The sequence below is a fragment of the Cygnus olor genome, chromosome 16 (genome assembly GCF_009769625.2).
Source record: "Cygnus olor isolate bCygOlo1 chromosome 16, bCygOlo1.pri.v2, whole genome shotgun sequence".
In the NCBI taxonomy this organism is placed as follows: Eukaryota; Metazoa; Chordata; class Aves; order Anseriformes; family Anatidae; genus Cygnus; species Cygnus olor.
In genome coordinates this window covers 2193680-2218584 of record NC_049184.1, presented here as the reverse complement: position 1 = coordinate 2218584, position 24905 = coordinate 2193680, and the positions used below count along the sequence as shown (strand labels likewise).

The 24905-nt window shown below is 48.6% G+C and overlaps 1 long non-coding RNA gene across 1 annotated transcript; it reads left to right on the top strand.

The window, feature by feature from the left end:
* Positions 1-2105: 2105 nt before the first annotated feature.
* On the top strand, positions 2106-24343 carry LOC121078891. The gene is made up of 3 exons (XR_005824776.1): positions 2106-2133; positions 23182-23342; positions 23648-24343. It is a non-coding gene; the product is annotated as an uncharacterized LOC121078891 (long non-coding RNA).
* The last annotated feature ends 562 nt before the right edge of the window (positions 24344-24905 follow it).

Sequence of the window (24905 nt, the reverse complement as noted above, 5' to 3'; positions counted from 1 at the left end):
AATTTTATTGGAGTGGGATTTGAAGTGTGTGTTCTGGTACAATCCTAAATCAAAATGTATTCCTAAAGGGAGGTCTAAACTACTTCTGTTTATAGATAACCACTTCCCCTCTCAAGGACCTCTCTGGTCCTTGTACCAGCAAGGTGTGATCAAGGCAGCTTCCTAATTTATGAATGAGCTGTTGGGACTAAATCCCAAATGACACTGGGGGTTGGCATAAGAGCATTGTCAAGCTTCCACATCCCAAATCTTGCCTTTCCAAATAAGCACGAACTGACACCATCCAACACCTGGTCGTATCAAGAAAGAACTTCCTTTTGGAGATCTGTTTCATCTGCTGCTACCAACACATGAACAATGATGATTATTGAGCAGAGCAATTAAAATAGCATAGAAATGGATTTCTTTTTCACCCGTGCAGTTACCTGGAAAACTTTTCATTCCCTATTGAGGTCATCTAGCTAAAATAATAGCCTGTGCAATGCTTCTGTCTCCAGCCTGAAGCCAGAGTCACCCAGACCCTCCCTGAAGCTGGAAATGAAGTTCTCCCTCCCTCCTTAGCCTCTAAACTTTGATCACGATCCCAGCAGATGCAAAATATTTGCAGTAAGAGGTGCCAGTGCCGTCAGCTCACCACAGCAGCCCCCAGTCAAAATGTTTGCATGCACACTTCACAGTATCATTTATCTTGAGGGATGTCAACTCTAAAAATGTTAGCGCATGTCACTGTCAAAGCAAATGCCAGAAATTAGCTTTCTTTCATCTGAAAGAAGAATAATTAACTTTGCAACTGTTTCCAAAAGTGCTAATTAATGGGTTTCACCAACTTGATTTGTCAGGATACATCTTGATTGGAACAACAGCTTGTTCTTCCCCTTGAGGATTATGGCTCTTCTTTTGGACTCTTTTCCTCATCCGCCAATTTATTGTGAGTTGAGAAAAATGGATGTCATTTACAACACAAAAATAAACACGCAAAAAAGGGAAAGCCCCAGAGACATGTTAACATTTATTAATTATTTGTGTACGCTTCTCTATTAAAAATAATGTAGGAACACAGTGTTCCACATTAACAGACTAATCTTTAAGCAAGACAGGATTTTGTTGGCTGTTTAGCTTCCTGAATAACCAGGACGAGTCTTCACTTGAGATGTCTGCGTGTGGGGGTGCTCGGACTGGACCAGTGGGTGGGAGCTGATCTCCTTCTCTCGCCTTTAAGGTCACCTTCTGGACCAAACTTTAGCTCCAGAGAGCACATTTTCCTTATTTAAATTCCTCCAACAATTTGCACAACATATTTTCTTTACCAAGCTGTCCATGATGTAATAACTTGCCTGGCTTTCAATACTGAGCTCCTTCCCCACTATCCTATGTCATTATTTGGATGCTCTCTTGCCACCAGGCTGGGGTCTGAGCTTTGTCTGCCCAGGCTGAGGTGAAAAGTAAAATGCCCACAGTGACCAAAAGGCTTCAGCCATCCCCATCCCACAGCCAGTCAGTGGGAGCCAGCACCCACTGCCTGAATCCCTGAGGCCCTTCAAAAACCCAGAAGCTCGGATGCATCTAACAGTTTAAGAGACCGTGGCCTGAAGAAGCAGTGGAGGTCACGACCAGGCTTTACATAAACTGCCTGACAGAGGGTAAGCTCAGACCTTTGTGCGTGTTCCTGGAAATAAAAAGTAAATCAGGAAATCAAGTGGAAAATCCAGGAGGTTATTATTAAAAATCCACATCTCAATTATCGTTACAATAAACCTTACACCAGAGGTCATTTACATTCATGGTAATTAGGGAGGAAGGTTATGGGCGGAGAATAACGGTATATCAGCTAAAGAAGAATTTTATTGCAGAAAACCTGTGCCTGACACTGCTGCCCACAATGATCTGGCTGGGCTGGGGTGTGCTAAGGCCTGCGGTCATACTGAGGCCTGCGGCCACGCTCAGCTGCAAGCAATGCTCCTGCAGCCACCCATCCTCTACAGCTGCCCCCAGCTCCCCTGGGGCTGCTGGGGCACCTGAACCTGTCCTTGCCCTTTCCAGGTGGAGGAAGGGTGGTATATAAAGGAGCTAATGGCACATCACCAGCTGGTTTGCTTGGAGAGGAGCTAGAGGAAGGGTGGATCTCTGGGACAGGTGCTGTGCTTGGTGTTTCTTTTGCCTTTGTGGTATGTTGGGCCCTTCTTGTCTGTAAGGTGGAAAAAAATAGGGTGAGGACATCTAAGTATGACTTACGGTCATGTCAGTTAGTTTCTCTCTCTTTCAGACTTGTTTTAAGCTTTCTGGGGTCAAATAAGAAAACCTCCAGGTTTGAGGGTCCACTGGGATCAGAGCTCTGGGGGAGAGCTGGGAGCTCTGGTTTTAGTGTGGCCCTTCCTTGAGTTCCTGCAGATTGTGCTGGTGGTGGCTCTTCTCAACCTCTAGTGGGAGAGTGGAGGAAAATAAAAACCTGGAAGCCACAACTCAGTTCAGTAAAGAATAGCGGATCCCTTCCATGGGCTGTGACCTCTGTTTTGGCTTCTGGTGAGCTGTGCCTTATACTCAAAGCTGGCTGTAAAAGGTTAATGAGTTACTAGCTGTGATTACAAGCATGTTAGGACATAAGGAGCAAGTGGATGTGCATGTTTAAAAGTACATCTAGAAGTAAATGAGGTGGTTATAACCCATGTGTTAGTAGTTTAAACTTCTGACAACTGATGCATTGAGAAGTTTGAAGTAACTTCATGTTTTTGAGCTGTTGATGAACTCTGTTGATGTGTCTGTAGCCTGAGCAAAGTTTTGTACTGGCTTCTCACAGTAATGAACCCCTGAAAATTTTAGTCTGGTGCTTTCCTTGAGGGGAAAGTGGGAAGGGGAGGAGAAGGTACCTCTGAAAGAAGAAAACAAACAGCACCACAGGATGAGGCTAATACCCTGAAGGAAATCACTGTAATGGTGAAACCATGTTTTCTTGCCACCTGGTCACAGACCAGCTTAAAGACTTCCAGCAACTTCACCTTCGGGGATGTCAGTGTTATTTACTGGATGTGTCTACTTAATTTGTTGCTATATTTACACTTACAGTAGAGGCTAAAATCCTGTGTCACTGCATTTTTAAGTGGAGTCTATTTTTATCTGTGGAGGAAGGGAAGAATTTTGACATTTACTGGAAGCTGTGGGGTTCTTATCGTTCTGAAAGAATGGATAAATATCCAGGAGTAAATCTCTTACCTACTTACTGTTGCTTTTTGAATTTCACCTGCAGTGTCTAGTCAATCCATTAGGTTAAATTTAGGCCAGCAAAATATATATATATATATATATATATATATGGTTAGGTCATGATTTTTTATTGGCTTCCTATTTTAAATGGCCCTTTAATCTCAGCTGTTAATATGAGCATATTTGTTCTGGTTTCCCATTTACCTGTGACTGAACACATAAGAATCTCTACAAGAGCTGGCCAAAGTGCAAGTAGCAAGATTATTTTTATAAACTAAGTGAGGAAGAAAAAGTCCTTTTTGCAGGGTAGTTCTGTTGTCTAGTGCGTTCCAGGGCTTTTCAGGTGCTGTGACAAGCACTGGAAATGGAAAAGAGTTGGGCTTGAGTCTGAACTGAACCTTGTTTGTGTCCTTAGAGAAACCCTGCTGTATTTTATTACTTGTTAGCAGACATGGGAAGTTTTGTGATGTCCGTGGGACTGGATGCGAAGAGTAGCACAGAACATGTTAAACCTGGGTTGTGCATGGAGAGGCAGTGCCTAAAATCACCAGTATTGGCTCAAAGGATGCTATTGGGGGCTTTGTCCTCTACTTCAAAAATCCTGTGGAAAAGAGAAACTCTCAAGATTTGGAAGGATAGATGGAATGGGAGTCCAGCTGTATTGCATCACTTCTGGATCCTTTAACAGGGGAAATAGTACTTTTTCACACAAATGTGGATTTGAGTTCTTGGCTGTAAGGCAGGTGCTAGGGCTCCTTGCTGCTGGTGGCCTCTGGAAATGAGGGGGGCTGGAACCCAGTGTGATGAGCAGCTAAGGAGGGAAGGGAAGGGACTTTCTCCTATGTGGGCTGAGAAGATGCCAAAGCTCTGAAAGTCAGTGGGGTTTTGAGTGAAGTGTGAAACTCCCTCCTTGCTGCGTGCAGGTCCCTGCCCTGCATGCACATATGTGAGTGTAATGTGCTGTGGAAAATCCCATGTCTGCTGCAGATGCTGCATGCTTTGAGTCCTTAAGCTCCATGTTATTCCATTTTCAAGGCCCCCCTCCCCGAATGGCTGTGGGAGCTTCTAGGGAGAAATCAAGCTGTCTGCACGCAGAGGCTTGGCCTCTTCCCACAGTGCCAGCAGGTGAAGCTCCCTCGTGCTCTCCTCTGCGTTTCCCCAGCTTTGCTGTCCTCACCAGCACCCTCTCCTGCCCCTGGACCAGAGGGACCTGGGTCCTGCGGGTGCAGGCTGGCTCCTGTGCAGCTGTCAGCAGCTGGGGTGGTGAGTGTGGGCTTTGCAGAGGGATAGTATGCAGATGACAGCTTTTGTCTCTGTTTACTGGAGTGCATCTTGTAACCAGATTCCTCCCCAGGGCATGTCCCCCTTCCCGCCTCCCTGCTTGCAGCCCCTCTGGATTGGGCTCCTTTACTAAAAATTGGTTGGGAATGAAGGCGGGGGGAGAAACTTTATTAGTGTTATACATTATTTTCCTCCTCTCCGTTCTCCCCCCTTCTCTTCCTGCATGATGAATTGCCTGGTACTGAGATGGTAGCTCCAGCCCAGGCACTTAGCAATCTCCTCCTGGTCCCTTGCACAGACAGATGGGACGGCCCATGTCTTGACCGTGATTGATTAGCTGGAGAAAGCCTGTTGAGTGGAGTTCCATGAAGATTGATGCTTTCTCCTTCTAACAGCATTTCCAAAAAGTTTCTATTACATTTTGATTATGTTTATAGAATCTCACTGGTCTCCAGGAAGATTCAATCTTCTCTTTCCCCTCTCCCCTCTGTGCAGTGTGTGTAACTTCCCTCCTGTGCATATGCTGTTCATCCATCTCTTACTGTTATTCCTTCAGGGGTACCCCCCAGAGGTCTCTTAGGACAGTTCCCTCCTTGTGTTCCCTCTGTCCCCCCAGCGAAGGCACCTCTGTGGTAGTTGTTGCAGACTCTTGTAGAGGCCACAGGTAAAGCAGGAGTTCCCCAGCACTGGGTGGTGCCTGCCCATGTGTGGCCTAGAAAAGCTATGCAGCAGGAGAGAGGAGTGCTTTCTGTGGCAGTTTGGTGGAGAAGTGGATCATGGAACCACCAGTGGTGCGGTATCTGGGTGAAGAACCACTGCACGAGGCTGTGGCTCCTACCTACCCACCGATACCTGCTTTGCCCAGCCTGGACTCTCTGTAGCTGGAGGCTCAGTTCAGCCACTTGCATCTAGGTTGGGATGGGCAAGTTCTTAAAAGCTACAGGGCCTTTGCTGCCTGAGGATTGGCATGTTTCCCATGGAGGGAGCCAGAAAGATGAACTATTTCAGCATCCCAAGCCACCCTGTTGCAGCTGGGTGGGGGGGGGGGAGACAGCAGAGCATGTCCCTGTGCTGGCTGCTCTTCAGCATCACCATAGGAAGATGTTTCTTCACCAGGCCAGACACTCTAGAACAGAGGTGGAAAGTGCACAAAGAAAAGCAAACAGGCCATGTCTTCTGATCACTCTGCATGGGCCTTCCTGCTTTAGAGCTCAGCACTCTTGGGGAGCCATGCAGAATGCAGCAAAAAGGCTGGTGCGGATGGCATGCATGTGTGCCGGTGGGAAGAGGCAGCAAGGGAGGCTTCAGTCCTGCACAGAGCAGTCTGTCTGGGGTTGCCCATCTAGGAAGGCTAATATATTTTTCAGTAGCTCCATAAAATATGTAGATGCGATTCATAAATAATAATTCTGGTATGGTGCTGAAAGGTGTGCTCACTGCTGCACAGAAGTAAAGATAAAGTTGGTCTGACATCAGATAAATCAATTTTAAAAGGCTGGGCTCTCCAAACTATTAGGAAGCTTCTCAGTTGGTTCCTTATTGTAGCAAGTTACATTTCAAAATACTAAGAAACTGGCTTTCCTGTCCTTCCCACCTTATTTAATTAAGTAGAGAGATGGTCTCTTTTGTAGAACAAAAGTCAAAGGCAGCCACCTTTTTTTCCACCACTGTGTCCTTCCTGGGAAGTGGAGCCACCCCAGTGGATGCCCAGGAGCTGCACGCCCATGTCTGCCCCAACAGTGGGGGCGATCCCACCACGGGGCTGTGCACACCCGTGTGGGCTGAGTGTGGTGCAGGAATGGGGAACTGCTTGTGGCTGCCTGCCTGCGGCTGTCCGTGGGGAGGAGATCCTCTGCCTGCTGCTCTCCCTTCCACCCATAGCTGAGAGATCATGGCTCTGACTTGGGGTTTTATGGGTGGGTTGAAGGCCTTCCTGTGAGGCTATAACCGTCTTCGCCTAGCAGGGGCTGCCTTTCCCAAAGGCAGTGAGCAATGCCCCAGGGTAGGTAATGCAGGGCATGGCTGCTACAAGTCATAAATACAGGCAGGGGGCATGAAGCCGGTGTGCAGGGTGGGCTGGTTTCCTCACCAACCATCTCAGGAGCCCGTCAGGAGAGAGCAGATGCTCCTGTTAGACCTGTGAGGGAGGGATGCAGGGGGCAGCTGCTGCCTCCCATTGGGTGTGGGGTTTTCTGGTGGTCAGGAGCACTTGTGCATCTCCTCTGCCAACCGGTGGATAAATATCCCAGTGGAGTCTCTCCCTGATGGATGTGGGTGTTTTTTCAGCTGCAGCCACGTGTTTGCCTGGCCTTGCACTGCTCTGAGCACTGGTGTTGGATGTGGCCACCCTGGGTCAGGTTCCCCCAGGGCAGGCAGTGGGCAGCTGGCAGAGCACATGGTGATGTGTCAGCAGGGCTTGGGAAGCCTGGTGGGCATCTCATAGCTCCTGGTTCCTCTCCAGGTGTTGCTGGGGTCGTGCCCTGCTAGGGGAAAGGCTTTGCCAGCCTGCTGGGCTGCCTGGCGTGGCCCTGCATCACTGGGTGGGCGCACAAGTGCACAGCTCATCCTGCTGGTGGGAATGGCTGATGCCAAACTGCTAGCTTCTGCTTTAATTTTTTGTGCCTCTTGTGTAAAATCCATCTGGGCAGGAAGCCATGGTTTGTGTGGCAGTTACAAATACAGGCGGCAGAGGTGTGTGTGCGGGTTCCCCCTCCCTGGGCAGGAGATGCTGTGGCACCCTGCGACACAGCCCTACAAGCTCCCAAGGTGTCTCCCCCACCCCAGTTGCCTTGCCTGCCTGCCCCTGCCATCCCAGGCTATTTTTTAAAATACGGGCCCCGTTTTTTATTTCTGCATTTATTACAAATGCAAATTACAGATGAAAGCATCAGCTACACAAACCATTACTCAGAGGAGCATCTTTCCAACTGCTGGACTTGGACTGAACAGCTTGTGGTTAATTTGCTATATAATCACTGCCTGCAACAGGAAAGCAAGTGCTTCAACTGTGCTAATATTATGAAAGGGGAAGTTAACCATAGAGATAAATTCTGAGGAGCTGCAGCTGGGATGAAAGAGGGAAATAAATGTAGCTGGAGTCCAGGCTTCATGCTTGCAAAAGTAGCCGCTTGGATATTTAAAGGGATAAAAGATAAGAGTTCAGGTTAAACGTGGTTTTGAAGTTGCTTTTAGCCTGCGTATTTTTTCCCCAGAAGCAGAGGATCCCTGCAGCTCCCATTGACCCGAGATCCGTGCAGTGCCCCGGCCTGCAGGCAGGCACACAGATGTAATGAACTCCCCGCCGCCCTGACTGCTGGGTGGCTTCCCAGGGCAGCTGCTCCCAGAGATGGGTGCAGGTCCTGTGCTACAGAGATGAGCGCATGGCAATTGAGCTGGCAAGTGTTTACTGCAGGAGGTTCCTTCCCATCGCTTGGCTGCGGTTTGGCCTCTTGCACAAAAGCCAGGGAAGCAGTTTTCCAGGGTTGTTATACGAAGTGTGTCCCCGTTGTATGGTGCTGCAGGGAGGGATCCGTGGTATTCTCCTGAAACAGCCGCGGGTACTCAGCAGGTTCACTTACCCCAGACAGAAGAAACCTTGAATGTTTAAGGACAAAATGCTGCTCTGGGCTGAAAGCATTGCTGATTTGTAGTATTGCTCTGTACCCCTTGAATGTGCAGACCTCACCAGTGCTGGCTTAACAGCTGTGCATGAGACTGAAATAACCTGTAGACCTTCCCAAGTGGCCAACCCTCCTTGCCCTGCCATTCCTGTGCCTCCAAATGTACAGCAGTATAACACTCATGCTGTGTTGCAAAGTGCTCTAGGGATTAAAAAAAATGTTCCTGAAGATTATCTCTCAGGATAAATCTAAAGTTTTGTCTAACGCTTTTCTCTGGAGGCTTCTGAGAGGCAATAGCTTCTAGATGAGCAGAGATAGGGGATGTGCAGAGGAGAGTGAATCAGCCCAAGATAATGGGTGAGCTGGTTCTTATGAAGCAAGAAAGCTCCAGCTCCAGGAGCTATGCAGATTCACATCCACCTCAGCCCCTTCTCTGACTCTGCAATGTTTGCTTTGGGTTGCTTCTCACTTTGGTTCCCAGGCCTGGAGTGAAATTCTGGGTTGGGGAGAGGATGCAAAATGTCAGAGGAGATTTTCTTCCTGGGAGAAGCTGGTCTGTCCTCTGAGCGGGGGCTGAGGTTATTCCCACGGTCTCGTGCTGGGGCAGCTAAAGCATTCCCCAAAATGCTGAAGACCCCAAAAACAGGGGCACTGGAGGTGCTCCCAGGCTCTTCTTTAGCCCCACCACTGTGAGTAAATTGTGCTGACGGTGCAATCCCTTGGTGCTGGAAGAGCCTGTCCCTGCCATTAACTTGGCTAAGCAGCACCAGCAGAAAGTGCCACCAAGTTCCTCAGCATGGGAATTGGCTTTCATGGGACTTCCAGGCCCCCATGGCATATAAGCAGAGCATGCAGTTCGGTGCAAGTAGTCCCGTCCCCTGGGATCGCCTGGGGATATGAATGGCCATAACAGGGCTCTCTGCTTCAGGCTTTTCCAGAGCTGGCTTTGATCCTTGGACCTTAAACTTAGGGGGAAGTGTTCATTGGGCTTTTTCTTTATAAACCCACGGCATTTTGCCCAGTTTTGAGGTGTGAGCGTTTCTTCCTCCGAGCTGATGGAAAGCTGCTGGGTAAAAGCATTCTCCTTGTCCCCTGCTTGCTTGCTACGAGACAGCCGTAACTCACAGCGCTGACAACTGCAGCTCCACAAGTTAATCATCGACCAGGCAGGATGGAGATGCCCGGGAGCATATGTAAAGAACAGCAGGCTGGAGGCCCTGCGTGGGTAGGCAGCGGGAGGGAGTCGCTGTTTGGGGAAAGGGGGGAGAGAAAGCGCGGGTGGCTGGACAATGGCGGGACTGTTGCGTCAGTGCTGGCCTTGCAGTTTGCCTCCCCAGTCAAAACAGATGAGCCATGAAGCTCTGTGCCCGGTCAGGCAAGGGTGCTAGGAGGGCACATCTCACGGGGCAGCGTGTGGCACGGTGCGTGGTGGTGTTACCTCTGCTGGATTTTGGTTATGCCGGCTGCAAACTGCTGAAGCGAAAATTGGGGATACAAAGTGCGAGAAGCTGCTCTGGGTTCCTCTGCCCAAAAGCTAAATGCGTCAGAGTAAACTCACAATAAGTGATTTAGAGAATAATCAATAACATTAAAATCACCTGGCAAGGAGAAGACCCTGCATTTTTAATGCATTTTCTAGATATTATTAAATAATATATCACAGGCAAACTCCTGAGTGATGAATTTGGCAGCTGTTTGCTAGAGGTGATAAATCCAGGTACTATCCTTCCCCCGCCCTCCTTCTGAGGAGGGGGTCGGCACCACTGAAGAATGTCTCCTTGCTTTTGGAAAATGTTTGGCGGGTAGACCCTGAAGATGTCTGGATGCCAAAGGCACACCCTGCAGGTGTGACAGGGCTTTGGGGTCAGGCAGATCTGCAGGTCGATGCACTAATCTGCAACGAGGGGGACCAAGACTTTCTAACCTGGAGTAGTCTCAAATGGCTCTGCATACGGGATGTCCGGTGCTGCTTGCTCAGCTGCCTCTCAGGGGCAGTGAGGCTGTCTGAGACACAGAGGGAGCTGTAAGTGTGGTCCTGGGCATGGGACCACCGGCGTGGTGGGGCTCTGAGCATGTTCTGGTGGCAGGGGAGCAGGATGGGGTCCTGGTGCTCTGTGCGTGCTGGCTTTTGGTGTTACGGTGACAAGGGGTGAGCTGAGACCTCAATCTCCCTAAGCACGTGGGCTCATCTGACACCCGCTTCCCCCTGCAGGAGCAGAGGAATAGGAGGTTTTAAAAATGATCATTCGCAAGCTGCCTCCCCAGAAGCCAGCCTGGCACCACCAGAGAGGCAGCCCTCCAACAAGCCAGCCTGGCAGTGAGGGGAGAGGAAAGGCATTTGTCTGGTTATTCACTTTTATCTAGTTACACTTCGCCTCTCATTGAAAAGCCTTTGAACATAAAATTCAGCAGTGACTTACAATTTTGTGGCTTTGTTTTAAAGCGAAGGCAATTTTTCTAGCCTGGAGATGTAACTGATCTTTTACCTTTGGTTGGGGTGTTTGTTAAAAGAAAGATAAAACACGCTGTCCATTGATCTGTCTTAACCCTGAGTTTTACTGTTGGCGAGGAGGGCAGGATTAACTGTCAGAGCAATGCTGCTTATCCCAGCGAGCGCAGCGCTTCTCCCTGGCACCCCGCTGCTCCTGCAAAGCAATCCTCATGGGATTTCAGCGAGACCATCCCAGCTCCTCAACCACAGTGGCAGGTTGGGAGGCTTTTGAGTGCAAGGAGACAAATGCACAGGAGAAAAGCCCAGCAATGATCATTGAAGTGATTCCTTCTGCCTCAGGGAGTCCCCAGGCTGCAGAGGTAGTCTGGAAGGGTCTCTGACTTCATGGTGTTCGGAGCTACTCCTGCTCAGCGCTGTTGGCAATGAGGTGCTGGTGACACGGTGATCGGTGTAAGCTGCTCTAATGTCCTCTTACAGCAGCCTTTCAAGCACTGGTGTTTGGAACCAATAACCAAAATGTGAATTATCATGAGCAGCGTCTAGCCTTTCTCCGAGCCTACCAGATATTTTTGCTCAGTTTTTGAGCGAACGCATAAACAGAGCGTGTTTTTTGGTAGATGCTTGTGTGTTTGAAATCTGGATGGCAAGCTTGCTCAACCTTAATTGTGAGGTTTAACCACTCTGCAATTCAGCTCCCTTTTCCAGCACATCTGGGAAGGAGACAGCGAAACAGAGATGCTGGCAGAGGTGAGGTGGAAGCTGTGCTGTTTTTAACGGAAGATAAAAATGCAAACAAGGAGGGGAAACTGTGTTGCTTTTCCTCCATTTGCTGAACAGAGGAAGATACATGACTGTTCCACGAGCGTGTCCTGGTGCAGTCCAGCCACTGCTGTTCTACTGAGGAATTTTTCTATGTGCTCTTAAAACAGGTTGGTTCGAAATATCCACCAAATGACTCATGATATCATCAGTATCCAGTATCTTACCTGAATAATGATTCACCGCTGCACCACCCAGTCCTGTCCTGATCTGACAGCTGATCTAAAACACCCTGGGTACACAGGCAGCAAAAGCCCAAGACCCATTTCAGTTTCTGCACTTGAGGGTACCACAGATTTTTTTTAGTAACTGTGCGGTGATGTTACTGGACTGCTAAATCTTAGGACTTGGGTTTACTGTCCGTTTTAATGTTTTTAGTAGCCTTGCATTTTCAATTTCTTGTTTTTTCATAGTAAATCTGACACCAAAATCAGACTGCATTGCAATGACAAATTCAAGTGTTGAGTACGGTGTGACTAACTTGCTTCTGCAGAAGGACCATGTCACCGAGCCATTGTGTAGAGCAAACTGAAATAGCTGAGGATGCTTTCTGAAGCGGGCTGGCTGGAGCCATTTCTATCACAGCGGAGTAAGGGATATGTCTCCAGCTGGATGTGACCTTCACTAACACGGTGTCTTAACGCTACTCAAGGAGGCTGTAGTTAAGTGTGCCCAGGCTTTCGCTGGATGCTACAGGGTTTTGTCTGTCTGAGCACTTAAGTGCGTGTTACAAGGATGGGAGGGAGCATGGTGTGGAGCCTGGGGTCGGACCCTTCTCATCTAACAGCGTAGTCACAGCTGTATTCTGCAAAACCACAGTGCTGCAGCCCTCCTCTTGCTTGCAGCCTCTGCAGGCACCTCTGGTAGGCTGCACGCTCCGAAGACATGCACCAGTCTCGCAGCCTTGCATGTGGAACAATCCTAATTTCCTCTGGTCCCTGGACTGCACAGAGCTCTGTGCTCTGCACCAGGAGCCTGTTCAGCTCTGAAACAAACCTATGGGTAGAGCCACACTGGAAACTAGCTAAATTTCTTTGGTGTCAAGTTTTAGGGCACACCCAGGACTTCCCTCATAGGAAAGGGATGGCTGTTGATGGCTCTAGGACCAGGAGTTCCTAACAAGAGAAGTGCTCTCCTGTGCTGGGACTACCCTGAAAGCTGCTTCCTACGTGGTTGCCTTGGTTCTCCAATATTTGATAGAAAAAGATGGTTAAGTGGCAGCAGCAGCTGGTGAGGGAGCAGATGGTACCACCTGCATCATCAGATGCTTTATCACATTCTTTTTTATCCCACAAAGAGCGTCTGGAAAGCAGAGGAGAGCGTGGGAGCTGGTGTGGGTTGTGAAGGTGTGAAAAATCGCAGGTAGCAGCACTGCTTCCCTGCCGGGCTGCTGTTTGGCTCAGCACCGGGCTCAGATGGTGCTGGTGGGGAGGTCTGGGCCCGGCAGTGCCTGAGCCTGCTCTTGGAGGCATAAGGCCCTGGTGCAACCTGGTGGCTGGGGATCAAAGGATTGGGAAGTTCAGCTGAGCTTTTTGGATAGCAAGCAAGTCCCCAAATTCACCTTGGTCGTGTCCATCCTGGACTCTACCTCCTAACCACATCTCAAAGGAAGTTTAATTAGAGGCCTGTGATTAACCTTTCTAAGGGGTTTGGTTTGGTCACGTGTGAGTTCTGGGTTTCAGTGTTTCTGGGCCAGTCGGAGTTTCAGCTTCTTGCAAGCTATGCAAAGCAATAAGCTGCAGGTACAGAGGAGGAGGGAGGTTTATGCTTCTCAGCCTGCGTGCTGCACAAGCCAAGGAGTTATCCTGCATCGGACCTCTCCCACGGTCCATCAGGAACACCACACTTAAAAGAATATTAAAGCACAAATCCCCAAACTGATGGGCTCGAGGGATGGCAGGGGGCAGCGACTTCCAGGCTGCCTGCAGGAAGATGAGCCACAGGGATGTTTCCTGCAGCAAATATTACAGAGCAGTAGGCCCCGTGGCAGGCCGGTAGCTACATGGCAGTTGTCTCATTTGTTTATGGAGCAGTCAGCAAAGCCTTTCAGTGCCCTTGGTTAATGTTTGAGCAGGAGGATGTCTGGGTGGGAGGCTGGCATGGGAGGGGAGCCCACGAGGAGGCCGGCAGTCATCAAGCCCAACAGGAAGAGGAGCGTGTAGGACTACAAAGGGGGAGGAAGCTCATTGTGTCCCAAACAAGATGGAAGATGCTGCCCAAGGAAGACAGCTAACTGGTGATTAATTAGAGGCACGCTTTGAATGCCGCACGTGGTTGAGTATTAACAGGGTCTCTGTTGTGCGGTCTTCTTATGTGGTGGTTTCATTGTCTGGCTGGTGTGGAGCAGAGGATTTGGTCACTTCTAGAAGTTTTGTGAAAATGTGGGGATTTCACCTTCAAGAACCTAAGGAAAGGAAAAATTACAAAAGGTGAAAAGTCACCTAGAACTTATGATCAGAAGTTAAAATGTAGGTTTTTTTGGGGGGGGTTTCGTTAGGGGCAAAGGAGGAGGCTCCTGTTCCTGAGTGCTCTGCTAGCTGCATCCCATCAGCTTGCTCTCTGGGTTTCTGAGCCCAGCCACAAGGGCCGTGCCTGTGCGGTGTGCGTTGTATTCCAGACATGCCCGTGGGCGCCTGGCTCTGTATTAGTGTTTATAGGAAGTCAATGAGGTGGAACTCAATAGAGAAAAGGAAGACTTAAGAGTCACTGGAAGACAAATGTGAAGGTCTGGCACTCAATAACTTTACTGAATCGTATCTTTTGTTGCTGTGTGGTTCTGGGTAGTAGGAGTACAAGAAAGGACAACAGGTCTGTCTCTATGGGCTGTTCACCTTTGCCTTCAGAGAACAGGGGGACGTTTTATTTATCTTTTAAAAAATGATATCCATCCTCTGCTTGATATGAAGTCAAGCGACACCATGAACTGGGAAGGTGTCAAAGGAGATGTCACGGGATGCCACGGGTGTGCTCACCAGTTCTCCCCATGCACAAGTGTGTGCACATCTCCAGCTGAGACGCTGCAGCGGTGTGTAAGGAGTTGGGCCAGGCTGCAGGGGAATTTTGCCTGAATGGCTTGGGCATCCCCTTGAGCACATCCCGTTGGTGGGTACAGGTCAGGCACAGGTTGGGCAGCTTCTGCTGGGCACGATGCAGGCTGGCCTTCTAAGTGAACCTCTGAGGCTCGCCATATAAAAAGTGCAGGTGAAACTAAAAAGTGCGAAGCAAGATGCTCAGGGAGAAATGCATTTGGGATGGATTTTAGGAGGTGGCAGGAGTGCTTGAGCACAGCCCTTCTGAACTTTCAAGGAATTTTACTGAAACTTTCGTCTCCAGCTATGTTTGTGGAAATGTGAAATGGTAATACTAAAAAGCTTCTTCATTGATAAATATAATTAAGGAAGGGCATCACATTAGTATTAATTTATATGGCTAATTAACTGAAGTCATTAATGTATACTAATGCGTAGTCTTGCTATAACCCTGGGTATTTTCACTTCCTGAACGGTACATTTTTGTACACTATTGCGCCATGGATTAAACAAATGCTTTTAAGCAATAAAAAAATCTAAAATCTTAGAACTGAATAGATGCAAGACAGAACTGATGGTGGGTGGGATTCTAATTCAGTTGTATTCCCTTCTCTTTTCCCATAAACAGCTTTGCAACATGGGTTTAACACCTCTGGGACAGGTTCTGATGAAGTAGATCTGAATTAACTCCCCAGGTCAGACACTGGATTTATGAGCACCTGTGAGTGTTTGGATTGAGGGTCCTTGTTCCGTACACAACATTCTCATCCTGTAGCCTGTGTGTGTGTGTACCTCTGCTCTATCCTATTTGCACCAATGTGACAAGCTGCTGTTTCCTGAGCATGGATATTTTCAGGCTGCTAAGTGTCACCCTTACACCAGGACCATGTGTCAATAGCATAAAAGCTGGATGTGCATTTCCTTCACCCTTGTTATGGACAGCAGAGAATGGAGAAGGCAGGCTGTCCCAGGAAGATTGCCAAGAGATGTTTCCAAAGATGGTTTAGGGACACGTGGACGTAATGGCACCGTGGTACAGGGGGGACAACAGAGCATGCGGCTCTTGCATGAGGATCTGGCCTGTCCCGTGCTCACAGGGGAGGGAGGGCATTCATCTCTTCTCTCTGGTACAGCAGCCTGCTCCCTTGGAGGATGTGAGCTCTCCTGCCTCTTGTAGAGGCTTTGAAGAAAAAGTCTTTGTGCTTAGGGAGAGCCCAGGCTGCAGCAGTGAGCACTCACCCACCAGATTCCTCCCATGCAGGCTGTGGCAGTGGCAGCTTGCCATCAAATTCCCAGACCCAGAAAGTCTCAGCTGCATTGCTTCTGGCTGCAACCCAGCTCTGGTGCCGCCTTTCCCCTGGGGCTTGCAGGCTCTTGTGGGCTTGCGGTCCCATAAGGGGTGGGACTTGCTAAATTCTGCCTTTCATACAAACTCTAGCTGCAGTTGCACTGTGGGTCTGAATGAGGCTGGATTCAGATGGATGTGACTAAAGCCCCAGGGCATGAGGACAGGTCCTATGTTCACACAGAGGTCCTAAGGCCAGCCCTGAGGTGTTGCTACAAGCCTTAGGCCTGTGTCTCAGTGGTCCAAAGGGAACCTCTCTGCACATCTACACTAAGTGCTGAGCTGGTACTAATTACAGTTCTGCTAATTGCTCTGAACTCCACTGTCTTGCTGCCTTCCATAGCTAAAGCTTGGCCGTGGCTCTTGCTGAAGTGGAGGACTTCTTGGAAGCTTGATAAAATCTGCAGGGAGACACCTGCCAATCTTCATACATAACATCTTTATTTTAATTTATTGGCAGCACTTGGAGAAATTGGCTTCTCTGCAGCATCAGTTGGACTTCATTAAAATAATAAGAGCTAAGTTAGTAAAAACAAACCTGGCCAGTTGGCAACCTCACTTTTTTCAGGACTGATCTATGCCGAAAGATATAGATTTAGTCCATCTACAGTAATAAAGTCCCATGATCCTGTGGTTAAAATGTCTTTTTCCCCTGCTAGCTGGTGCAATTCATTAATTATATGACATTTCCACAATGATCTCTCCAGAAGGCCCTGGATGCCAAGGTTTACATTACATTTTCAATTACAAAGATATCCATATGGTGACTCTGCAGTATGTACAACTGCCTAACGCACATCCAAGCCCTACTGCAATGCTCACGATGTGCTGGTAAATCATTTTCTGGGTATGGGGCTCCAGCCTGGTTCCTGCACCGGTTGTGTGGTGGTGTTCCCTGAAGGAGGGAGTGCTGGGGCTGAAGTGCAAATCCTTGTCCTTTTTGGACCACGGGATTTCTTTAGCCTCTTGGGCTGTGAGGATGAGTTTAACAGTCTGTTAGTGGTCTGGGAAATCAGCAGTGTTGCAGGTGGGGTTTTAGACCCAAACACAAATAGCATCATCCCAGGCATGGATGTCCCAGAGAGCCCCAGAGGAGCTGGCGAAGGGTCAGAGCCCATCTTCCTGTGGTCCCGTTGCCTTGCCCTGATGTCCCTGCAGCAGGATCATCATTGCAGACACCCATTAAGGGGCAAAGCTGCGGTGTGAGGTGCTGCAGTGGGTATGGAGCTGGGGACGAGGGGGGATTCTGTGCTACGAGACAGTGGCCACAGCAGTGCTCCTTAATGTCAGGCTTCATCCCACCTCTACAGGATCAATTACTGTTGTAGCAGCTGCTTAACTCACCCCTGAGATCACAGGTGCAATGCAAGCACTGCTTGGTCTGAGGAACTGTCTTGATTTGGATGGACTCCTTGGAGAAAACCTCATTAAGAGTTCTCAGGTGGCTTGCAGCAGTCTGGCATTTTGGTTCATTTGGTTTTGATGCTCAGTTCTCCCCAGCAGCTCCTACCTGCCTTACGCATCGCGGTGACACCAGGCTGGCGGGGGACGTGTCCTTGGCTGGTCCTGGTGCAGGTCCTCCCATTGTCAGGAGTCGGGGCTGTTTGCACAGTTGCACTCAGATCAGCCCTGCAGTGCCTGTAACCTTAGAGCAGTAAACCAGTGGCATACATATAGTTGAACAATTATATGTATTGTGACTAAATTTCCCCCTGAAGATCTCATTCACGATGTTAGAGTGAAAGGATCATAAAATGAATTAATAGCTGATTCACTGTATAATTTCCTAGTTCAATATACTTTAGTGTACCAGCTAAATGAGCCATACACAGCATTCAGCTCGGCCAGTTAACAGCTTTATCATTGAGATCTCAGGCTTAGAAATAAAAGCAATTCTTCTGAAGTAATTGCGTCTAATTAAAAGAAACATTTAAAAAGTGTAACCAAAAGGAATTCATTTCAAATGGAAAATTAATGCTGAAAAATAGCCCTGAGCTTTCTTGTCTTTGCTAATAGCTAAGCATTCTCAGAATAATTAAACTGTTTTGAAATGTTGATACCTTCCCTGTTAGAAATGATTGCCACGGCCCAACACATTAACAAGCCCTCAGTGTGGCCCTGGTCTGCAAAGGTGCAGGGCAGCCCAGTAAGAGCTGAGCTCAGTCTGGCAGGGATTGCGAGGCTCTCGCGTGCTCGTAAATTGGGCAGCAGACGGGCTGTTAGGGCACTGCCCCGTGCAGCACCTTGTGCTTCCCTGCACCTTTCTTATGGTAAGGCTCGAGAGCAGCCGCTCCCCAGGCTGCTGCATGCAGAGAGGCAGCTCTGGCTGCCCTGCCTCGCCACCAGGATGGAGACAGCCTCTTACGGAGTCTGAGCGCAGCACCTGCGTGGGGGATGTCCTCTGCGTGATGGCAGCTCTGGCCCAGAGGGCAGAAATCGTATGGTGTCAGGTCTGGGTGGTGATTTTCTTTGCCTTCCATCTGTGCAAGAAGTGAATTTCCCGTTTGCTGCCTGGTCAGTGCTTTCTTGCTGCTCCAGTGAAAAAAGGAAAGGGCAACTCATCCTGGGAGCTGGGGTCTGGCCTGGGAGACCCTGCTGAAGCACAGCGGCATGACACCAACCTGGCTGTATGTGAGGCTGGAAGGATGGGTCCCCCTGTTAAAAGCAGAGGAACTTACTGAAAATACCTCTCAGTTTAAAGCGTATGCACTCTGCCGTAGTTACTCAGTTCTGCCCAACTCAGCTAGATGAAGCGTGCAGAGGCATTGCCAGGTGGAGCCTTCCTGCTGGGGTGGGCAGCGTGTATCACCCCACATCTCATCAGAGATATTTATTGCCCTGCTTGCTGCTTTTCTGTCGTTTTGCTTAAGCAAGAAGTTCTCTGATTAATAGTCTGGATCCGGCGGCACGAGGAACCATGAAGTCGGTGTGGCAGGGATGTACCATGCCCGAAATGGCTGTTGTGGTGCTTCTTGGCGTGCGTCGAGCAGCTGGGTGCCACCAGCACAAGGGGCTTGCAGCAGTGGGCATGGCCCCAATAGGTCATCTGCAGTCAGCAAGTTGCTGTCAATAATTGCCAAACTCTCCCCAGAAATCATTTTCCTTTGACAAGTGACTGAAGGGGAAGAAAAGCGTTGAAAATATCAGTGTCTGGGTTTGGCATTTTTGCACTAAAGCATTTGATTCTTAAATTGAAGCAACTTCCCCTTTGGAAGCAAACACCAACAAGGTTAATCTATTTTAAGTGTTAAAAAGACCCAACCAAAATACTTGTGACCCAAGCGACTTTTTTTTTTTTCTGGGTGATCAGGACACAAGTGCTTTTGAGAATTCAACTTTATAATAGTTCAGTGGGAGAACTTGTTCTTAAATCCTTGTGGGATGGGAATGTAGTTTCTCAGGCTGCTGTAAGTGGGAAGCTTGGGGAATCTTTGGGGGTTGGTGCTTGTAATTGCCAGTACCTTCTGAATTTGCTTTTATTATGTTATTTGGTAAATACGACAGAACTGACTGTATTCCTTCCAAGACTCAGTTTAAAAAAAAAAATCTCCCAGCAAATTCTGTGAATGTACAATAGTGCAGAATGTAAACAAGCATTTATAGCACTGATCCCACAAAACAACCTGTGTGCCTGCTCGCTCCTCTCCCTGTCCCCAGCAGTGTGCTCTCTGAGGGGTTTCCTTGATCTGCTTCAAATCATAGCGAGCCAAAGTTTTCTCCCTTTCATTCTGGAGACCGAGCAGAAGGGCAGCATCTTTAGACAGGATTGTGCCTCATATAGTGTGGTTTTCTTCCACAAATCCTACTAAAAATACCGCAATTTCAAAGGAAATAGGGAAAACTGATCCCTGGTCTCACAGTGGGTCAGTGAACACCCTGACCTGGCCAGCTTGCTAAAAATTCAGCCTCTATTTTCTGGATGATCTAGAACTTTCTCTTTTTTTTTTTTTTTTTTAATTTCTGAGTTTCTAATTGAGCTAACATTATTAGAAGGTTTAAAAAAAAAAAAAAAACCCTTTCCCAAATTCCCTTTGCGTTTCAGTAGCTCTTTAATATGCAAGGCAGCAAGAGATGAACTGGGTCTAATTACGAGTCCCTGGAGTAGCCAGTCAGAAAATGAATTGATGCCTTTTTCCTTATGAACAATGCATGTACCACAAATTAGAGGCGCCATCACCAGAGATTTAATTACAAAATATCATTACTTTCACACATCATTTCAGATTTGGCCTGATCAAATCAAAGTTGGGGGGAGAAGGAAGGGGGGGAGGCAGGCGAAGGGAAAAACTGCACCACTAGCAGGGTCATTCGTTCAGGGGTACGTGAATGCAGGAGGGAATTGGAGTTGTTGAAGCTTCCCAAAAGGCAATTCTGCGGAGGAGCGGTGGCCGGGAGGAAATCGATTCCCATCGAGGGATGCTGCGGGGATCCTGGGGTGGGCACAGCTGGGGGCTGGTGGGGTTTGGTGGGCTTTGCCATCGCCAGGAGGTGCTGCCCAAAAATTGTGTCTGTGTCTGGCTCCACGGCAAATACAGCCTCGACTGCAGAGGGGGATTTTTGTCAGAGAGGAGAAGCGTGATGAAAAGATGCTATTGGTGTTAGCAGGACTTCCTCTGCCTCTGGCAACAGAAGCTGTGTATGGGAAAAATAAAGGCCTAATTCAAGATGCGTGTAAGTGTACTTCAGGCATGCAGCGTGTATGTGCCTGCATCGTTCCTGACAAACCTCCCCAAAAGAGAAGCTGGAGCTAGCTATTTATGCCAAAGTGCACGATGAGTTTTGTCGGGGGGAATGACCGCCGAGGGAGGCCTGGAAACTCATCTGCTGCGGAGCTCAGCCTGCTGCTGTGGTTTAAAGGTCACGGTGGTTACCAGAAAAAGGGGCTGGTGTGTGTTGGGAAGAGGGTTTGGCTGCTCTCGCTTCCCTGGTCTCTATTAACGCCTGGAGAATGCAGGAGTGAGAAGCTCATGGTCTTATTTCTAGCAAGGCAGGTCCATCCAGGTGCTTGGGCATCTTTCTCTATCGTGGTGTTTTTAAAGCAAGTCCTGTAAACCTTCAGAGCTTCCTTCAAGCTGAGCAGCCAAGGTGAGAGGTTCCTCCTTTTGGTCCACGTTCACCAAAAAGGATTCGCAGAGTTTGCAGCTTGGAGTGTGCCTCTCGGCTGCAGGAAGGTTGCTGGGTTGATGGTCCTGCGCAAAAATGGCAAATCTGGAGCACATTCAGAAGCTGGATGGCTCCAGCACTGTGCACTCACCCCACAGCAGGAGTGGGAATACCCCAGTGAAATAAAGCATCGCAGCCCTGTAGTGCCAAACGCGTCCCTGAGTGATGATTCTGCTGTACCAGACCGACACTACAGCACCAGAAATCTTCATTTTCCACCCCAAAGAGAGCAGTGAGGCTGTTTTCCTTGGAGCGACACCTGCCTGGTGCTGATTTAGAGGGCTGGCTGCCGAACAGGGTCACTGATGCTGAGCTGAGGCCATAAAAGCAGCCAGCAGCAGGCACGGGTGCTCGGGCTGGGAGGGCTGAACTGCTCAGCCTGGGGCTGATTTACAGCCCCACACCCAGCCTGGGCCGGGGGCTGTGATTATTTCCCAGCTGGACGCACAAGCCAATTGCTTCAAGAAGCTAAAATGCTCTTCAAAATTTATGAGGAAAATGACGGCTTGTTGAATACATGATGTAGCGAGATGTAGTTTTACATTAACTTAAGAGGCATTTATGGGGCAATATTCATCTTCTCTGTATTATGGCAAGTATAATATGAGAGGATGCTATGTCATGGGGATATGAGACCTGACAGATTCGATGTGCACAGAGGGAGACCATGATGAAACAGATAAAGGCAGAAGGAGCCAGAGCTGCAGACTGAAGGCGGATGGGAACTGGAGCTGCCACCCACATCCTCCACGTGCAGAAGCTGAAATTGCTCCACTACCTCTGCAGAGCCACGTGGGCATCCCCCAGCTGATGTGAACTAGCCCTAAAGATCCCCTCGTAACTCAAAGCCAAGCCCAACTCAGCATGCGTGCTGCAAAGCTGCTCAGTTTTGTGTGGGTCAGCAGAGAAGTGATCGAGGGCACCCTGTGGATCCTTGTCCAGGCAGCACCAGGGGCTTGGACCACTGCAAATGAGCTACGGGCATGACACAAAGAATAATTGCTTCTAATGATATTCTTCCTAATGGTTGGACTTTGCCATGTAAGTGCACAGGCTGAAAAAGGTTTGTGTGGTCTTACAGAGGAAGTGACAGCCTCGCTTGGGGCCGTGGCAGATAGCGTGTATAGCGCTGTTCCCCAAACAGAGCTGGGTATCAGAGCCCCTCCAGGAGGCAAACCCAGAGCTGCTCTTCTCTCCTGAGCATGCACATCAGGCCAAACTCTCCGGCTGCTCCAAAGCAAGCCTTCCCCATTCCCTACAGCCATGTAAACCCGTAGCTGAAGTAATTCCCAAGTGATTTCTGTCCCCTGCCTTTATCTGCAGGTGCAATTTTGCACTTGAAACTGTTTGACTTGGTAACAGAGACCAAGTTTCTATCTAAAGGGAGCTGTGGATTAAAGCAGTGCCTGTGGCGTCCTGAGCTCGGGGAGGACCCTGGGATGCTTCCTGGGGGGCGGGGGGGGAACAAGGTACGGTGGGTCTTTGGGTGGCTGAATGTGACTGCACGCGGTGCAGGGAAGGCACAGTTCCCTGCCCCTGGGGATAGGGGGCCAGCAGCACCTGGGCTTGCACCGGGTTAATGCAGAGCAGGGCACCCACCACGCAGAGCAGGGTTGCAGCAACATTTGTGGAGAGCCAGACCTTGCTCCTTGAGTGCTGTGAGCACCAGCTGGTGTCATCAGCAAAAATAAAACCAAAAGGTGGTGGAGCAACGCCATTGCCCTGCTTTGATAGCTGGGGACCGGAGCAGCAGCGACCAAGAGCAGCGCAGGGCTGCCTGGAGGAGTCTTAGAGGTTTCCAGGAGCTGCAGCAGCCCCAGGGAGATGGGTTGAGGCTGGAGGAGAAGCCTGGAGAGGTCTTTGGCAGAGGAAAGGTTGCAAAAGCTGTGCTGAAAGGCAGAAGAACAGGATGATGTGTAACACCCATTACGTTGAAGAGAAATTAAAGGGATTGATTGATATCAATTATCAGGTGCAATTTGTTGCTGCACAATTGACATGTTAATCACCTCCTTGCTGCATTTCAGCATGGCAAGATTTTTTGACCAATTTGAAAGGTTTACAGCAACAATATGATGCTGATTTATCTCTCCTTAATAAAAAAGTGATCAACTGAAACCTGCATCCATCATTCTGTTTATCACTCATGGTGATTTATTAACTAATTATACTTACAGTGGGTCTTTTTCTATAAGTATGGATAACAGAGCGATGCAGTGTCAGTGCAAGTCATAAATAATGCCACAGTACAGTATGTTTCATACTTGCTCCTAGGACCAGCCTGTAACGAGATGCCTTGATTAAGGCAAGCAAATGGCTTCGTTTGTCTGATTTCAGGACGGGTCCTGACATTGCACGCTGAGGAAGCAAGTCCATTTCTCACGTTTCCAGCACTGGACATTGCACAAATGGCCTGACCGTGTGATTTAGATCAGGTAAAAATGCTCCTGGCTTGGCCGGTTTTTATGGGCATTTGCAAACCCTCACCAGACCTCATTGCACCCCAACGCTGGAGAGCAGCTTGGTGTTTCAAAGTGTGTTCTACAGAGCACGAACAACCCAATTGCAAGAAAAAGGAGTTCACTGTGGATAATAAAACAGCAGTAAGGAGCTGATAAATATCAAATTTCCCAGGAAAGGGCAAAAAAGGGGGGAGGGGGTGCTTTTAAGTAACAAGGTACTAAGCCCCCATATCTGATCTTTCAGTTTTGTCTACTGAAAACACTTTTTACATCTGCAGGCTATAGTTACTGGCTAATACAGATTCTGAGGATTTCTACCTCGACAAAGATGTGGTCAGTGCCCTTGCCCTGCACAGGAGGATGAAGTGACTCAAACAGCTCTACCTGGTGATCGTGTCCTCCCAAGGAGCAAACTCCTCGAATGACACATCAGACAGTTCTGTGCCGTGTTTCCAGACTGCACAGCTGAGATGTCAGTGTGATCTTCCTTCCCTACAGAGATATTACAAAGTGTTTCACCGAGGTGATGGCATTACCAGAGCAGTGCAGGAACAGGCTGGGCATTTTGGGGTCCTTTCCTAAGAAATCCCACAGAGCCCACTGACATTGTGAGATCTGAGCTGCAGAGCAATACAAGGCACCAAGCGCACAGGGCTGCTCAGCCCTGATGGTACTTTTCTTTTCCTAAAATCAATTGGAAAATAATTTGGGTACTTTCCCCAGCATTTTCAGCTTAAACCAGAAGCACCCTCTAAATTTCGCACCTTGATGCTTGCCCATAAGTGCATGTGTAGAACACATTTTTTCCCCTTCTGATCTTTTACTGAAAATAGAGTCTTTCTTAAAATAAATCCCATTATCTTAAAGGTTTTTTCTCTTCTTCATCTACCCCTGAATGAGGTCTGTGGTGAATATTCTGGGCCTGAACTCCCTTGGCCTTGTTTTACATAGGTATTTTTGGCACTGATGTTCTCTGTATTAAGAACCACATGTAAATGTAACAAACTGGCTATTTCCCATCACCCTGGGACCCTGCTGCCAGCCCTGCCAGTGACTCACTCTGGACTTGTCTCTCTTTGCTTTCTACTCTGAAAATATCAGATGTAGCACATATATTCTTTGGGAGAGAGCATCTTATTTTGTCTGGACATCTGAGAGATCTCGAACTAAGCCTCTGTTGTTGTTTTACTTGATTTTTTTTTCTCCACCCCAGTACCACACAGCTGCGTGGTGAGTACAGCTCCCTTGCCCAGTGAAATGCAGCCCCCTCTGGCACCGAGCAGCACACAGCAGCAGCACATTGCCACATCGCAGCACGTTGCAGGCGGCCGGACGTCGCTGCTGCCCTGTCCTGGGTCAGGAGTGTGGAGGGAGGGGGAATGTAGGTGGATGGCGTGTGATTAATGCTTTAACAGCAGCATCTCTTACCAAGAAAGAACACTCAAAACAGCAGTGAATAACGAACTTATTGCACAAGTAATAGTTTAGATGCAAGGCAGAAATGATGAAAAAAAAAATCCTTGTTTGGAAATGTTT